We start from the raw sequence: 19389 nt of genomic DNA, 5'->3' as shown, positions 1-19389 counted from the left end.
CATCTTAACCAGAAAAAAAGAGAAAACTTTGACATTTAAATGGCATGTACAATATGATCTCAATTATATACATAGGCATAGAAAAGGAAGGAAATGTGAAGAACTGTTAACAGTGTGTTATTTTTGACAACTAAGATATGGTCTCCTGTTCTACTTTGCACTTTCTGGTATTTTCCACCTGGTAAATAGAGAAAATAAGTAGTTTAGAAATAAATGAGATCGGGACTTTCCAGGTGGGGCAGTGGTTAAGAATCCACCTGCTAATGCAGGGTACATGGGTTCGAGCCGCTGGTCTGGGAAGATCACACATGCCACGGAACAACTAAGCCCATGTGCTAAGCCACAGCTAAGCCAACTAAGCCACAACTACTGAGCCTGCACTCTAGAGCCTGTGAGCCACACTACTGAGCCCGCAAGCCGCAACTACTGAAGCCCGCGGGCCTAGAGCCCTTGCTCTGCAACAAGAAGCCACCGCGATGAGAAGCCCGGGCACCCCAACGAAGAGTAGCCCCTGCTCGCCACAACTAGAGAAAGCCAGCACGCAACAATGAAGACCCAATGCAGTCAAAAATAAATTAATTTTAATAAAAAGATTGCCCCTTCGTTTAAAAACAAAACAAAACAATAAACAAATGAGATCATTCTGTTCAAAAGTCGTTACGTGATGAGGTTCCAAAATGAGCTAATGAATTCAAAGGTTAGGAACTATAAAGCAAAGTAATGCATTAGTGTTATTATGAAGATAAGTTTATGGTATTTCTTACTGTAAATTAGCAAATGGATTTAGGGTGCATTATCAGTCTCTCTGTACATGAATCTGTTTCTCTGTGGCAAAGGCAACTTGCAGATAAGCTGATCAAGACTTCAAAACTACAAGTCAAACCAGGCCCTGGGGTAGAAAAATTCCAAACCTAGGGGTCAACCCAGCCTGTCCACAACATTACTGCATTGATGATAGCAGCGAATATTCATGAGAGGTATGACTTCTGTTTCTTCCATACCTAAATAAAGAAGAGAAAGGACCATACTGGTCTCTGGAGGTTAAATAACAAAAGGAGGGCTTGACTTGATTAATAAATCTAGATATCCTGCAGATTCTGTGGAGATTTACTTTGACATTTACATCTAAATAGTTCATTTGTGTGAAAATCAATAAAATGATTTTTCAAGCAGACCCTATAGGCATTTTCTTATTTCTATTAAGAAATTAATCTAGTTTCATAGTGATTTCTTAAACACCCTAAATGAGCTTTTTGTTATAGTTTACTGTGAATTTTTTTAATCTTTATAAATCCATTGTTTATTGTATGACAGAACTGAGACCCTTTAAGAAATTATTATTTGAACCTTAGGTCTTTTTTTTTCATTTTTATTGGAGTATAGTTGATTTACAATGTTGTATTAGTTTCAGGTGTACAGCAAAGTGAATCAGTTATGCATATACATATATCCACTCTTTTTTAGATTCTTTTCCCATATAGGTCATTACAGAGTATTGAGTAGTGTTCCCTGTGCTATACGGTAGATCCTTATTAGTTACCTATTTTATATATAGTAGTGTGTATATGTCAATCCCAATCTCCCAATTTATTCCTCCCCCTGTAAATTTTAATATGTATGAGAAATAAAAAAGACCTTCCTCTAGTGACAAACATTTGCATATTCCTTGGGAGGGATTGTAAAGGTTTTTCATGTATATCAACTTATTTTCATTCTAATAACAATTCTATGAAGAAGACAGAGGAGCTATTATCTCTGTTTATAAATTCAGAGAAAGTGAGGCACAAAGATGTTAAATGATTATCATAATTCAGCAAATATAAAGTTGGAATCTCAAACTCATTTCTTCTGACCACCAATTCAGTACCCTAACATCCATTGATTGCTCAATGACACTGAGATGATTAGTCTAATTTTTATACTTCTCTAGTAACATGTCAGTAGATCTCTGTTATAGAAATCTCAAAAAGAATACACGGGTTCTTTTTCCACAATTCTGACTTAAACCTTTGGGATAAGCACTGCACTATGAGTATTTACCTCACCCATCAAGGATATTTGCGGGGCAGAAGACAAGTCCAAGTAAACTGTCCTTCATCTTGACGTAGAAGTCTAAAATATTTGTTGCTAAAGTAAAATGCTATCTGAATTTCAGAGGGAAGAAAAGAGTACCATAGAATGTACATTATGCAGATACTTTACCATTACAAGTGACATGGTAATGAACAGAGAGCTAATTGCAATCCTAGGCTTTCATGAGATACAATAATAGTGATAAATAGTTACCAGGTAATTACCATTTTCAACTATGCAATTAACTCATGTCAACCTTGCGAGCATATAAAAAGCATAAAATATGGTGTATTTTCAGAAAAAATTTCAGAGTTGTAGCTCTTAGGTTCAAGAAATCTTTATAACACAGTTTGATAACAAATCTATGTTCTAGTGTGATGGTGATCCATGATGTCCTCATTTCTTTTTGTTTTTGCCACCTATTGCAAAGTTATAAAAATCAAATATGTCAGCTGAGCCTCTGAATGTAATAAAAATTCCCTGAAATAAATTTTAAATGAATCTTTTATATAGAGAGAAATTCTCTGCACATTTTAAAATTTCCCAATTACCAGTTTGATTTGTATTCTTAAATTGTTCCTGCCATCTGCATATAAATATGTACTGAGTATTAAGTAGGACTCTTACTATTATTCTATCAATATACATCCATATATGTATAACCTTTTAAACTAGACATACAAAAGAGTGCATGAAAGTATTGTTATGAAGCACAACTATGAGTACTACACCCATAAAGCTGACCTAAAACTGGACTGTGACCAATCTTTGCACTAACCTAGGAGTTCTCTCCCTATCCCACCTCCCTACCTGTCCTCCACAGGTAGCTACTAGCCTGAGTTTTGCATTTCATCATCCCTTTGTCTTTTTAAAAATAATATCACATATGTCTGCATCCATAATTAATATATTTTTTTAGTTTTGCTTGGTTTTGAGCTTTATAAAAGGGTATCCTACTGTATATAGTCCTCTGGTACTTGTTTTTTCACTCAATGTTATATTTCTAGATCCTTCCATATAGTTCAAACATTTCACTGCTATATAATACTCCACCTTGTGACTGATCTATAATTTATGTATTCATCTTCTCTGGTCATTTGAGTTTCCAGTTTTTTGCTATTATGATCAATGATTTCATGAATTATTTTTGTACTATCTCTTGGTGCATATATGCAAAAGTTTCTCTAGGGTATATAGCCAAGAATTAAATTAATGGATAGTTGGGAATGAAAGTGTTCAACTTTACAATTTAGGGCCAAACTGTATTTGAAAATACATTGTTCCCGGGCTTCCCTGGTGGCACAGTGGTTAAGAATCCGCCTGCCAATGCAGGGGACATGGGTTTGAGCCCTGGTCTGGGAAGATTCCCACAGGCCGCGGAGCAACTAAGCCCGTGCACCACAACTACTGAGCCTGCACTCTAGAGCCTGCGCGCCTGGAGCCCGTGCTCTGCAACAAGAGAAGCCACCGCAGTGAGAAGCCCACGCACCGCAACAAAGAGTAGCCCCCGCTCGCCGCAACTAGAGAAACCCCGCGTGCAGCAACAAAGACCCAACGCAGCCAAAAATAAAATAAAATAAATAATAATTTTTTTAAAAAAAGAAAGAAAGAAAATACATTGTTCCCATTCACATTCCCACCAACAGTGTGATCAAAGCTCCTTAATATAATATAAGGGACCATTACTATAAATTCTATCTTACAAGTGATTTTCAAGATTGGTCCCTTTGGAAAATGGTTAACAATGATCATGACTATTAACCATTTTAAATATTCAGCGCTTCTCAAACAACCTTTCTAGATGCAAAATTTAAATGTTCTTTACAAAATGAATCTGTTTTAGAAGTACAACAAAGAAAATAAATCCATCATTTAAATAAGTATAATAATATGTCAATCTGGACTTATAATTTTAATCTTAGGTGTTCTGTCAAATGGAACTAATGTGACAGACACCAATCATGTGTAATATCATTTTATTTCACTGTTCTCCAAAAGCACAACATCCTTTTCTACAACCCAATTTTTTGTATTAATTACAGAGATATATTAAGGATACTTGTTTCCTGAATACTTGTTTTGTACCACTGCACCAAGTCTGTTTACAAAAACCACATTTATCCTAAGAATCCTTCATCTAATTGCCCTAGGCTTCTCTATAATAATTTTCAAAGAAGCTTCCTAAATTATAATGTTAATCTAAAGCATTACCTAAATTTTTTATTCTAATTAGCACACATCAACACTCTAGCTAATTCAAATGCGAGATATTTGAATAGTTGAATAATCCTGCTTAAAACCCTTAAATGATTTCTCACTGCTCTTAGAATAAAGACGAAAAAGTCTTAACTTCTCCTTCTCAGCCTTATCCCATGCCACCTGCTCCCTCAGCCCATCCACTTCAGCCACATTTGCCTTCTTACAATTCCTATAAAGCATGGAGCTCCCTCTTGACTGGGGTCCTTTATTCATGCAGTTTCATTTAGCTGGAATGTTGGCTTTTCCCAAGCCCACTCTCCCACCCACACTCCTCCTAGTTAACTATTATCCCTCAGATCTCAGCTCATATATCACTCTCTCAAGAGCCCTTCCTGACTCTGTGGTCTAGGTGAGGTCCCTCTTCCCCACTCTCATGGCACCTTCAGAGTGTTCATCAAAGTTGTAAATATATATTTTTTGTGATTTTTAAAAATTAACATCTGTTTTGTCATGAAGAACAGATTTGTGGTTGCCAAGGTGGGAGGGGTAGGGGAGGGATACACTGAGAATTTGCGATTAGCAGATGCAAACTACAGGATGGATAAACAACAAGGTCCTACTGTATAGCACAGGGGACTATATTCAATATCCTGTGATAAACCATAATGGAAAAGAATATGAAAAGGAATATATATATATATGTATAACTGAATGACTTTTCCATACAGCACGAATTAACACAACATTGTAAATCAACTATACTTCAATAAAATAAATGTTTTAAAAATCTCTGTCTGTTTCCCCCCACTCTCATTGTAATTTATGTGCTCCACAAGGGCAAGAGTTGTGTTTTGTTCTCCATTGTAACTCCAGCACCTAACAAGATCCCTGGCACACAGTAGGCATACTATAAATATTTGTTCCTGAATGAACAAAGGTAGTTATTCTAAAATCATTATTCTAGCGCTGGTAATAGGTGAAACTAATCAATGTGCCTTTCAATCCTAGACAGCAATAAAAAGAAAAGTCAAAAAATAACTCACCCATGGATAGTTGAAAATTGACTTTACTAACAGATAGAAAACATTAAAACCCATTCAGATTTTTTTACTTTTTTTTTCATTGTTGCTTATCTTAAGATCATACTTTCATTATAGACACAGGGAAAGTCTTCGCAAGAACAAGTATCTTTACAAAATGAATGTCCTTTGTCCATTTTTCTACTAGGGTATTTGTCTTTTCTTTTCTGAAGTGTGAAAGTTTTTTATATATAAGGCTGATATTTTATGTCATTCAAGTTGTAAATACATTTCCCATCTTGTCATTTGTCTTTCCATTGTTTATTTGATTTTTAAAATTATTTATTTATTTGTTTGTTTGTTTTTGGCTGTGTTGGGCCTTCGCTGCTGCACGTGGGCTTTCTGTAGTTGCTGCGAGCAGGGGCTACTCTTCATTGCAGTGCATGAATGAAGCTGGCTTCTCATTGCGGTGGCTTCTCTTGTTGCAGAGCAAGGGCTCTAGGCACGCAGGCTTCAGTAGCTGTGGCACGCGGGCTCAGGAGGTGTGGCTCACAGGCTCTAGAGTGCAGACTCAGTAGTTGTGGCGCACAGGCTTAGTTGCTCCGCAGCATGTGGGATCTTCCCAGACCAGACCTGTGTCCCCTGCATTGGCAGGCGGATTCTTAAACACTGCGCCCCCAGGGAAGCCCCTTTCAGTTGTTTATGATGCTTTGAAATATAAAGAACTTTGTTTGATTTTTGTTTTTGTAGCTTATATTTTATTTTTATAAAGTCAATTTTATCTTTTCCTTATAATTTGTGTCATTTAAATCATGCTTAGAATGGGCAAGTAAGCTTTTTATTCCTCCATGCACACCAGAATCTGCAATGCACTAAGGATACATTTCTCCAGCTATTTTTCCTACCACCCCCAAGACAGTATAGAGTATAACCACTCATTTACTCATTCATCTATTTATAACTTTATCATTTATTCAGCACTGTACTAGGAACTAGGCAAAACTGACACAATTCCTATCTTCATGGAGCTTATTGTGAGAAGTTCTTTAACATGCAATCATTCATAAATATACTACAGATGGACACAGGTTTCTTAACAAAAGCATAAGAATGCAGTATATACTTCCTGTGGTGAATTTGCCAATTGTAAAGTCAGACAACAAGAGCTGGCAACCCTTCTGTAATGGAAGAGATTGCCATTCTTGGATTGGTTCTCCCTGAGCTGGTTTTCACTGCTTCCACCATGTTGATCTCTTGTCACTTCCACCGCCAAATCACGTGCTCATCTCCACCACTCAAAACACACTGTGGGGCTGGGCAAGTTATTTAACCCCTTTACACCTCAATTTTCTCATCAGAAACAATAGATACAATTATCATACCTATTCCATAGGTCAGTTTAAGGATTATAGGAGCTAATATACATGAAATGCTTTGAACAGTGCCTGGCACATAGTAAGCACCCAATAGATGTGAATTATTCTTAGTTGAAATAAGTTTATAGGCAACTCTTACAAATAGAGAGCAGGGGATGATAAGACCCTATCTGACACAAGACACTGTGGGGATTTTTAGGAGAACAAAATTATATCTGGCATAGGGATCAGGAAGGCTTCATGAAGGAGGGAATGTGAGGATTTGGGATAGAAGGATTTGGACATACAGAAAAAGGGGGTTAAGATAAGCAGGATAGAGTTCCAGAAAGAAAAAATGTCACTCACTCTGTTTATTCACATAGTCTCAAAAGAAAAGAAAGCTTAGAAGACTAACAGGAGATAAAGCAGCATTGGTCACTTGGCACTGGATTTTGAAGAGCTTTGAATAATAAGTTTATATTATTTCATTGGCTACACAGAGAAGCTGGCAGGTTTTGAAAGAGGAACAAGATCAGAATTATGGTTACTAGAATATGATTAAATCCACTCAAATTCATCATCATATTAGGGAAAGATGCCTCAAAACTTATACCTTGCATTTGCACACCCATTTTCATAGCAGCGCTATTCAGGATAGCCAAGAGGTGGAAGCAACCCAAATGTCCACTGATGGATAAGTGGACAAATAAAGTGTGTTCTATACATACAATGGAATACTGTTCAGCTTTAAGAAGGAAGGATATCCTTGTTATATGCTGCATGGTGGATGAACCTTTAGGACATAACTTAGTGAAATAAGCCAATCACAGAAAGACAAATACTGTATGATTCCACTTATTTGAGGTATCCAGAGTAGTCAAATTCATAGAAACATAAAGTAGAAAGGTGGTTGCCGGGAGTCGTGGGGAGCGGATAGTGGGGAATTACTTTTTAATGTGTATAGAGTTTCAGTTTTGCAAGATGAAGAAGTTCTGGAGATTTGTTGCACAAAAATGTGAACATACTTAACCTATTGAACTGTACACTTAAAAACAGTTAAGGTGGGGCTTCCCTGGTGGCGCAGTGGTTGAGAGTCCGCCTGCCGATGCAGGGGACACGGGTTCGTGCCCCGGTCTGGGAAGATCCCACATGCCGCGGAGCGGCTGGGCCTGTGAGCCATGGCTGCTGAGCCTGCGCGTCCGGAGCCTGTGCTCTGCAACGGGAGAGGCCACGACAGTGAGAGGCCCGCATACCGCAAAAAAAAAAAAAAAAATAGTTAAGGTGGTAAATTTTGTTATGTGTTTTTCAACAATAATTTTAAAAAGACTTAGTCCTTGCTCCTGGTGACTTCAGCATTTCCCACTAGAAAACTGATTTGGAATCGCTTTTGAAAGAAGAGTCAGCCTCATCAACATTTCTCTATGTACGAACGGTGTCAGGTCCATCTTTTACGCAAAGTCTTCCTTTAAAACAGGCTGATCACATCTGGACTTAGTGCCTCCACAGTTACAATTCTATGAAAGTCAAGCTCAAACCAATGAGACTTTAGCACCAGAGTATCGAGAAAGACATTAGTGACCTCAAAGGTTGTGGCATCCAAACACGAAGTGACTGCATTTAGGATCGATGTTGAAATCATGATTACCCTTTTGGGAAGGGAAAGGTGTAAGCAGACATAATGTCAGTATAAAATACCACTCCACTGTGATTGTAAACACTTACTGCTCAGTGAAAACGTCTTTTGATAAGAATCCATGCTTGCTAGATGAGACCCCGTCAGAAGTCAAAGAGAAGGCCTGATTGCTGTGATTATATGTTTGAATCTAGTTTTGAAATATCTGTAATCCGACAATAGAAATATCCTGAGGTTTGGGAGCTTAAGAGGGGAGCACATTCTTATCTGGGATTCATCCCAAAGATTAACAGTTACTGAACAATTAAGCCTCATCATTCACGCAGATGATTCTCATTGGGATAAGCGGAGAGAAGAAAGCATATATAAGAAGTAGATGAGAGAAGGAGGGATGTGGTTTGACAAAGCCTATTTTTAAAGCTTCCCTTTTATTTTTTAAAGAAATACAAATGTAACAGGGTGGGTTGAAAAGAAATCTTTTTTTTTTTAATTTTTTGTTTTTTATGTTTTCCTCTTTTTGCTTTGGGAGGAAAAAAAAAGCGGGGGGAAGCAGTTTCTGTGTTCCTCTCTGTGAGGAAGTACCTCCAGACCTCAGGCTCTAGATATCTGGGCTCCCTTATCTGGGGAAGGCGCTAACAGCTTAGTCAGAGGTATGGAGGCTGTCCAGCAGACCACCCAGGTTGGTGTGGAAGGTCTGTGCCTGTGAGAGAGACTTAGCCTGAACTGGAAATGGGATGGAGAGCTTCTGGAGAGGAGGAACACCAAGGGGCCGGGCCATAGCACCCTTGGGGCCTGTGTGAACTCCTGAGGACTGAGCACCAGGTTCATGAACTTGGGAGTCCAGGTCAGGCTCAGAGGCCCAACCTTGAGACAGAAGGAGTGGAAGCCATCATGAGAGATCTCCTGCTGCCTCTGGGGCAGCCAGGTGTGAGCTGACCTGGACACAAAGCCAGGCCAGGGAGACCTGCTTCAGATGGGCAAAGACTGGATGGCTTCAAGGAGAGGCTTCCTTTCCAGTCAGGATTCCCTGAGACTCCGATCTGCAGGGCTGCTTTACAATTGTTGTGATACCCAAGCACTTACTTTAGGAGACCCCACCTTGCATCATAGAAAACGTAATGAAATTTCTTTGGCCAAAAAATTTTTTTTAGTTTTTATTCTTTTGCTTCTGAGATTATTTTCGTATGCCTACTTCATTTAATTTATGCCTGGCTTTAATTTCTGAGGGAAATATTATATATATTGTAAAAAAAATTTTTTGAACTGTTTTCAAATGTGACAGTTTCTTAATATTAAATTTACTTATTAATAAATATGCAACAATAGAACATTTTACAAAAATTTAAGTAAGCATTTATTCATTTTGATTTGGCTGGCTTTTTAAAATTTAACATCTTTACTGAAGTACAGTTGATTTGCAATATTGTGTTAGTTTCAGGTGTACAGCAAAGTGATTCAGTTATATATATTCTTTGTCGGTTTTTTTTTTTTTTTTTGGCTAAGGCTTGTGGAACCTCAGTTCCCAACCAGAGTTTGAACCCAGGCCACGGCAGTGAAAGCGCCAAATCCTAACCACTAGATCACCAGGGAACTCCCTAGATTCTTTTTCATTATAGGTTATTACAAGATATCAAATATTGTTCCCTGTGCTATACAGTAAATCCTTATTGTTTATCTATTGTACACATAGTAGTGTGTATCTGTTAATCCCAAACTCCTAATTTATCCCTCCTCCCACTTTCCCCTTTGGTAACCATAAGTTTGTTTTCTATGTCTGTGAGTCTATTTCTTTTTTTTAAATATTTATTTATTTATTTGACTGTACCAGGTCTTAGTTTTGGCATGCGGGATCTTCGTTGCAGCATGCAGGATCTTTAGTTGTGGTGTGTGAACTCTTAGTTGTGGCATGTGGGATCTAGTTCCCTGACCAGGGATCGAACCCTGGCCCCCTGCCTTGGGAGCATGGAGTCTTAGCCACTGGACCACCAGGGAAGTCCCTCTATTTCTGTTTTGAAAAGAAATTCATTTGTATCATTTTTTTTTTTAGATTCCACATATAAGTGATATCATATATTTGTCTTTCTCTGTCTGACTTAGTAGATAATCTCTAGGTCCCTCCATGTTGCTGCAAATGGCATTATTTCATTATTTTGTATGGTTGAGTAGTATTCCATTGTATAAATACACACCACATCTTCTTTATCCATTTATCTGTTGATGGGCATTTAGGTTGCTTCCATGTCTTGGCTATTGTACATAGTGCTGCTATGAAAGTTGAGGTGCATGCATCTTTTTGAACTAAAGTTTTATCTTTTCTGGATATACTTGGCTAGTTTTTTTTTAAAGAGTGATCTTTTTTCATCTTTAGTACTTAAATAGGCCCCTGAAAAGCTTGTGGGTCCTAACACTCTGACTCTATGGTCTAATGGATAAAATATTCCTGGATGTGTCCTAGGAAAAGGGAAGGGGCTAGAAGGATGACCGCATTCCATATATTATCAACCTTGCTGAGTAGAAAGCTCAAATCAGGTTTAATTGAGGGTATCAAAGAAATGCAGCATTTCTCATCTCCAGGTGTCATGGAAGTATTCATGCCTGAGATAGACGCTGAGGAGAATAGCTATAGGGGGTAGGGACTTAAAAGTTTGAGAAACCCTGATCTACTCAGTTCTTGTTCCAAGGGTCTTTAGCAGCACCAAACAAGGAAGAGAGTGATTGGTGACTGCTGATATGAGGTGCCCACGCACCAAATGGGGGCTACTAGTTCCGAAACTGTTTTAAAAAACTGCACAAATTTTGAAGTGATTAGCCTCCAAAAGTAAATGTTTTTAAAGACAAAACTCATTTAGCTGAATGTTTGCTAGTGTGCCTAATTTTATTTTATTGTGTTATGCTTATCGCTTGTGCGCTTACAGTACACATCGGATAAAATGCTGATTTACGACAGGATGTAAGTTAGCAAGTTGGCTGTGGCATAGCTTTAATTTTCTTTGCAAAATATAAATTTGCATACCACATAAAATGAAGTGGTGGCTTTGTTTAATGGCAAGGACATGAACTAGGTAGTCTTATTTTTCCAAATCCACTTACGACATCCATTAAGATGTCTTTATAGCCTACTACACTAGGCACCAACATTTCCTCCACTTTGCCCCCAGTGTGTGTTAGACCCTGCCACCAGCAGGTTACGCTTCTTTGTAACAGAAAATGATATACTGTCTTATCCTAGGTCCCCTAGAAAACAGAGCCTGAGGCAAAACTAATCTGCCAACACTTTGTTTGGGAGGTGCAATACCAGGAAGCAAGAGCAAGGGGAAAAGGGAAATGAATTCAGAAAAGAGGGAAATCAAACACAACGTGCTACATTACCAAGCTGGCCACAACTACACCACAAAACACAGCTGGGTGCTCGTCTCTCAAGACACTATATGGGAACACTGCATCTCAGAACAGTTCACAGGCAGAAGAGGAGAGCGATGGAGAAGTACTTGTTTGCCTGCTTCTTCACATCTACTCTTTCTTATTGGTCAAAGTTCACCCCAAGGGGCACGAACTCCCCCCTACTTCCCAGTTGTTACCTGGCCCTCTGGGCAGCTACTGGACATGCCAAAGACTATGTCAGCGGAGGGGGCTTCCTCTGAATGAGTTATAGAGCAAGAGACAGCCAGCAAGAACCAGGAACACTCTCTGCCTGCCCACCTACAACCTCACAGGTTGTATGGTCAAACCAGCACATGTCATGGGGGCTAAGCAGGTCCTGCAGTGCGTCGTGCCTTGGTAGTGACAATGAGGCCCCAGGGGAGCAGATAAGAAGAGTGCGGGGTGAGGCGTGAGGTGTGGTGCTCATGAGTTGTGCTGTGAGCAGAGGGGACTGGAGGAACTTCTACAGAGAACCCCGCTGCCAACCTGGTGAAAGGCTACAACACAACTTTCCAGGTGAGTTCCTTTTGTGAAATCTCTTTGCAGCCTATAAGAATGTGCTTTGTGCCAGAGGGTCATCAGTTGCATTGAGCAAGAAGCCATCTAGGAAGGTTCATGAACTAAGTCTAGTCCACACTCAACTAGAAAATAGAAATCAATGCAGGGCAGCATAGGTATATATGCCACAAAGCATCTTCCCAGTCAGCATTTTCCTGGTAGGATGCCTCTTGATTTCAGCGGTCTTTACTATACTCACAAGGTTGTGCAACCATCACGACTATTTAATTCCAGAACCACAAAAGAAACCTTGCAGGCATTAGCAGTCACTCTCATTTGCCCTTCCTCCAGGCCCTGTCAACAACTAATTTATTTTCTCTCTCTTTATTTGCCTGCTGTGGACATTCCGTATAAATGGAGTTATACAATATGTGGCCTTTTATGAACGGCTTCTTTGACTTAGCAGATTTTCAAGGTCCATCCATGTTGCAACATACATCAGTGCTTCATTCCTGTTTATGGCTGAATAATATTCCATTGTTTGTATATACCTCCATTCATCGATGCTGATGGACATTTTGGTTGTATCCACTTTTTTTTTTTTTTTTGCGGTACGCGGGCTTCTCACTGTTGTGGCCTCTCCTGTTGCAGAGCACAGGCTCCGGACGCACAGTCTCAGCGGCCATGCGGCTCACGGGCCCAGCCGCTCCGTGGGATCTTCCCAGACCGGGGCATGAACCTGTGTCCCCTGCATCGGCAGGCGGACTCTCAACCACTGCGCCACCAGGGAAGCCCATATCCACTTTTTTGATACTTCTTGATTTGAACATTCAAGCTCCATACAATGTCATATCTTTTGAAATAATGTTTTTCAATAATGTTTATATAGGAAAAATTTATATTTCCATCCTCAAAACTTAATACAACATTTTAAACAAAATGATGTAGGAGAAAAGTAATGGTTTATATTCTAAATAAAATTGGTAAAATGTCAGAATCACACATAGATATTCTGAAAAGCATGCTGAGTGTCAGTGAATGGGAGGTCCATCCGAGATATTGCTGGAGCAAAACATGGTAGTCACCCATGGTGCGTAAGGTTTATGGTAAAAAGTTCCTCAAAAGCAGAAACCTAAGACAAGGATTCAAGTGCAGATACTTTATTTGGCTAATGATGTGCGAAATACCAGTAAGGAAGTCAGTGTAGAACATATGCCTCAGAGTAACTCCGGGGTGGGGGTGGGGGGGTGGGGAGTGTATTAAGGGTATTAAGCGGGGGTTATTAAGTGGTCTTTATCCAGCCACTCCCATCAGTCATTGGGTGAGGTCTACTCCCAGAGGGCATTAATTGGAAGACAAAGTCCTAGTGATCTAGAGCGGACTGTGAAAGCCCACAGGCAAATAATCTCAGGTGCTGGGTGCTGGAAATCAGCTAGCTGCCGGAAAGGCCAGAGAGATATAGGCGATCACAGTGTCTGCTACTGTCTCAGTCAGGGTTCTCCAGAGAAACAGAACTAACACAACCAATATATGAGAATATACAGGAGATTTGTTACAAAAATTGGCTCACATGGTTATGGAGGCAGAGAAGTCCCACAGTCTCCCATCTACAAGCTGGAGAAGGCAGGAGGAAAGCCAGTGGTGTGTGTTAATGTTTCATTTTAGGAAATGCTTAAGCACTGACCAATAGCCATTACAGTTTTTCCCATTTAAAATAATGGCAAATAGGACCCCGGTTAGTGTTTGCTGTGTATAATATCTGATTTTCAGGATTGGAGTACTCGTGTTCAGAGGGAGATGCCTATTTATATAATCAAGTGCTCTACTCTAGGTCAGATCCCATAATGGAAAGAGGCATCCTTGTACACTGTTGTAGGTGGGAAGTGCCTCACTGAAACAGCCTGAGAGAAGAGTGTCCAATGAGGAGGAAAGCAGAGGAGCCGTGACTGAGGTGTGGGTGAAATGTATTGCTGAACCCTCCTGCGATGTAGCTAGCCAGAGTGTATTGAGCTACACTTCACCAGCAGGCATTTCAAGTTGTCTTTTGCCAAATGGTCTTGGGCCCACAGGAACTGGGGTCTGTCCATATGACCATAGGAACCGTTTACCAAACAGCTTTGTCCTCTGAATTTTCAGGACAAATTACAGATACAGACATAGCAATTTATCAGCTACTGAATAACTCTGTAAGAAATCCTTAGTAAGCCATTTATAAAAGATCATTCCCAACAAGGCACTCCTAAAATATCTTCAAAACAGAAGATATTTTTCTATTTCCCAGGTCCTCAGCTCCTTCCCCCACCTCAGAACAAGTGAGGGCCACGACACACCCTGCCAGCCTCTGACAGCTGGGCAGCGCTTCTTCCCTGGGCAGCAGGTCCCCATGGCTGCTAATGACATGTTGAGTTGGGGTGGAGGGGCTGGGGCTGGAGGTGGTGGAAGATGCAGAGAGACAGCTCCCCAGGTGATTCAGATATCCGCTCTGTGGCCAGGAGACCACACCTCTCTGTCAACCACCGAGTAATTGACCAAGGGCCCCTCGCTGAGGTCCACGGCTGAGCTTGTGTGGAGGCCGGGCTTCCCTCGAGCTGTTCCCAGACCATGATTGAGTGCTACAGGGACCCTAAGTACCAAGACAGGCCCTGCCCTGGGAGACATGGGACTTCCCTAGCGGGTGACTTCAGCTCCAGGATTCCCTGACAGCCTTGCTGAACCTTCCTTAGACCATAGGTGATCTGGGACATTTCCACCTACCCCGCATCCTTCAGAGTCTGCATCCTTCAGAGTCTGACTTACATCAGTTTGATGGCTCCCAGCTTATCTGCCTTCCACCCCATTTTCTCTCACACAGATGTTTCCCTTAATAAAATCCTTTCGCGTCTAATCCCATTTTGGCGGCTGATTCTCAGAGGACCCAAAATAACACACTTTCCTAGTTTATCACCACTGATTTAGATTCTCTTTACCCAGAGTTTCTCGCATTGCCTCAGAAATAGAAAGCTTATAATACTCTGTTGTGAATTCTCCAGAATATTCCTCTAGCCAAGTGGCTGGTTTTCTATGAAGTTAACTGCTACTCTTTACATTTGCCCTCAGAATAAGCCCTTCTAGGCTTACCTCCCCAGCTTTAATTCAACTGATTAATAGTTATTCTCTAAATGGTGCCAAAGTCACAAAACCTGAAAGAAAAGAAAAAGCAGTTGGTTTCCTCTACACTTCGCTTTTAAAAGTAAGACACTCAAAAACATATTTATTTCTCTGTTACATTTTTGCTCATCGAGATTTTAAAACGAAACAAAGAATACTCCTAGGTTCTAAAACGCTATTCGCTGATGCGGTGTTTCTCAACTTTTACTGGGTTTAGAGACCCTTCGGGGATCCAGTACTTGCCCCAGGAAAACTTACACAGGCAAAATTTTACACAAAAACTCTAAGCTAAGGGTCTTTCTAGGCTAAGGGGCATTTCAGAATATCCTAGTTACTGCTTTTAACAAATATTTTTTGCTTCCTAGTCTCAGCTGCTTTTGAAAAGGGAAAGGCAAATTTGCCCACACTGATTCCATGGAATCTGTGTGTGAGTCAAAAATATAAGTGTATATAACTTAAATTTAAGTGTAATAATCATTTTTTCACAAAATCTTCCTGTCTGAAGCAGACAGTTTATGGAGGAGAGTGCAGAAGATAATGTAGGAATATGGAATACAGGCTCTGCAGACAGACTTCCTGGGTTTAAATTGCACACCGCCATTCTTTAAATATACCAAGCACTCTCCCACATCAGGGCTTTCACACTTGTTGTACTTTCTTCCTGGACACCTCTTCTCTCAAATACTTCCATGGCTCATTCCCTTACTTCTTTAACTCATTTCTCAAGGGTGACCTTATAGAGAGGAGCCTCCTCTCCCTCACTCTCTACCCTGACTCTGCTTTATATTTCTTCATAGAACTTAACACCACCTAATATATCATCTATTTAGCTACTGTCTGTACCCTCCTGAAAGGATATAACCTCCATGTAAGCAAGGATTTTACCCGTGCGCACACATGTGCACGCACACACACTCATCAACCCAATGCTAGAACAATGCCTTGCACATGGTTGGTGCTCAGTAAATATTTGTTAAATAAATGGTAGAACCAGGACTTCCCTGGTGGCTCAGTAGTTAAGAATCCTCCTGCCAATGCAGGGGAAAATGGGTTCGAGCCCTGGCCGGGGAAGATCCCACATGCTGTAGAGCAACTAAGCCTGTGTGCCACAACTACTGAGCCTGTGCTCTAGAGCCCGCGAGCCACAACTACTGAAGCCCGTGCGTCTAGAGCCTGTGCTCCACAACAAGAGAAGCCACCGCAATGAGTAGCCCGTGCACCGCAATGAAGAGTAGCCCCCGCTCGCCGCAACTAGAGAAAGCCCGTGCGCAGCAACGAAGACCCAACACAGCCAAAAATAAATAAAATTTTTAAAAATAAATAAATAGTAGAACCTTCACATAATACACACTTTGGAATGTCTGTACAGAATGAAGACTACTTCTAATACAACATTCTAAATTATTTTTTTTTTTTTTTTTTTTTTTTTGCGGTACACGGGCCTCTCACTGTTGTGGCCTCTCCCGTTGTGGAGCACAGGCTCTGAACACGCAGGCTCAGTGGCCATGGTTCACGGGCCTTAACCGCTCCGCGGCATGTGGGATCTTCCCGGGACCGGGGCACGAACCTGTGTCCCCTGCATCAGCAGGCGGACTCTCAACCACTGCACCACCAGGGAAGCCCTAAATTACTTTTAACGAATATTACATTCTTTATCTTTTGATAAGGTAGTTAAATGACTTTTCAAAGCAGATACTTTTGTCGACAAATTTATATAGCATGGAAGTATATATTGATTTAGTTATCTTGGGATTCCAATAAAACTTCCTTCAGTAAATGTATCTGAACATTCATAAATAATTATAGCTAATGCTAAATAGTGCTTACTGCTTCAAATGCTCCATATATGTTAGTTCATTAAATCCTCTAATAGCCATGACACAGGTACTTACTATCCCCACTTTACAGATAAAGAAGCCTAGGCACAGAAAAAGTTTATAATCTATCTGAGATCATCCAGTTAACAAAAGGCAGAGCCAGGATTCAGCAGTCTGGTCTAGATCCAAGCTCTTAACCACTACCTTACACAGCCTTTTAGGTACATGAAAGAGGAAAGCTGGAGTTTATGTTTGGGGAAATATCAATGTTTTCCATTACTTGCACTTTCTACTTACAGTGAGAATACAGTACTGCAGTGGTTTTTTTAAAGTGCCCAAATTGTCTTCTCTAGAAATTTGAAAAAAAATAAAAGGTTAATTGCTCAAACCACAGACAATCTCAAAGCATTAGTAAAGAATTATCATTGGCTACCTCTTTTCGGCCCATCATAAGCAGCTTATTTATATACACATTGCCCCACACTGAATTTTCAAAATATTCTTGCAGTTCAGTCCAGGAATACATTTCCATAATAAAAGTAATTAGCTTGTAGAATAGCTCTCTAGGAAAATGTAGCAAAGTCGTTATAGCTTTAGGCATGAACAACCTCACCTAAGAATGTTTCTGAGGGGAGAACCAGGGGTAAACCAACCCCAAGACCACAGCTTCTCCATTTCTAGTTTGTGCAGCTCTGGTCAAAATGTTAAGAACCTCTTATCAGGTCCTGCCCATGGGGCTCCTTTCTGAGGTACGTATCACCCTTTTTTTTTTCTTTAAATTAATTCCAGATGTCCAATGAATTTGAGTAGATTTACTCTGATCTATAATTTTGTACAGTGGGTTGGAATTTTTGCCAAACCCATCTGAGAAAACAAGTTGGCAGCATTTCCATGTTTCAAAAGCAGGTGTGAAATAAATTAAGGCTTACAGGGTGATGAACACCCAAGCCAGGCTCTCAGATGACCATGGTTTACCACTGAGCATCATGTGCCAAGAACCCTTGCAAACTTAGGCTGTGGATTTCAAGTGTCTGCAAATAGCTAGTTGTGTATCCTGCTAATAGTGCTTCATTTTCTGGTGCAAATGACAGCTGTGCTAGTAAGTGTCTGTGGATTTGACTGAATTGCATTGCATTCTCTTTTTACACTAGTAATTTGGATTTCAGAAAAGTGAAGGTGTTGAAAAGAGTTCATAGATTTAAAATTTTTTCATTAACATTTTTAAAGAGCAAAGAATTTGACATTTCTCCTGAGGCAGCTGTTTTAAATCACATTTGATTGCCTTGACATCTAGTTTTGGAAATAAACAGAAGTCCTATCTCACCAATGTTCAAACCAGAAATTAGCAGAGTTTCTCAGACAACCAGGTCTATTCTTAATTCCCAAAGAACTCACCAACTATTGTGCTTTATTGGTAGAGTATAAATAAATTCCAATCACATTTTTAAAGTCCCTTTGCATTATAATTCTCAGTCCATGGAATGGACACTTCATCGCTGGGTCTCAGCACTCATTTCTCCTTTCCAATCTCCAGTTTCCACTTAGGGACCCATGAGCTTCTAGGAAATCTGATCCCATCCTCAGCTCCTGAGATGGAGCATGTGACTTAGGCTAAGCCAATCAGAACATTTCAACCCTCTGGCCAATCAGATACCTCAGCCAGAGTTTGTGGGCTCTGGAAATGTGAGGCCTGAAACTACTGCAAATGTTTGGCTACCTTGAAGAAAACCAACCTGAAGAAGAAACCAACTAATTGGAGGACAGAGCTGAGAACATCGGGCAGCAAAAAAAAGCCAAGTTACTGACAACATCAGGAACTTCTAGATCAAAGCCCCTGAAGCCTGCCCTACTTCTGGACTTCTCATTTATACGAGCCAATGAATTCTTTTTCTTATTTAGATGTGAGTTGTGGCTTCTGTTACTTGTCACTTAAAATACTTTTAGAAATAGTCTTTTCCCAGGCATAAAATGGTACACAGAGGCAGTTTCTTCATACTGGAACCCTATCTTCCCCACTTTATGAAGTAGGATGGTTTTGGCTACAACCATAGAAAATCTATCTAAAAGTGGCTTAAACAATAAGATCCAGGACCATGGTGTTATACGATGTGAATGGTTCCCCCTGGAGTTATGCAACATAGTAGCTCTGATAAAGCTACTTATAATATTGAAACAGAACAGGACCCTCTGATCCTCCCCGCCAGGTCCTCCACTTACCTTTGGTCTGT

Source organism: Tursiops truncatus, chromosome 4 (assembly GCF_011762595.2).
Source record: "Tursiops truncatus isolate mTurTru1 chromosome 4, mTurTru1.mat.Y, whole genome shotgun sequence".
In the NCBI taxonomy this organism is placed as follows: domain Eukaryota; kingdom Metazoa; phylum Chordata; class Mammalia; order Artiodactyla; family Delphinidae; genus Tursiops; species Tursiops truncatus.
This window is presented reverse-complemented; position numbering follows the sequence as displayed.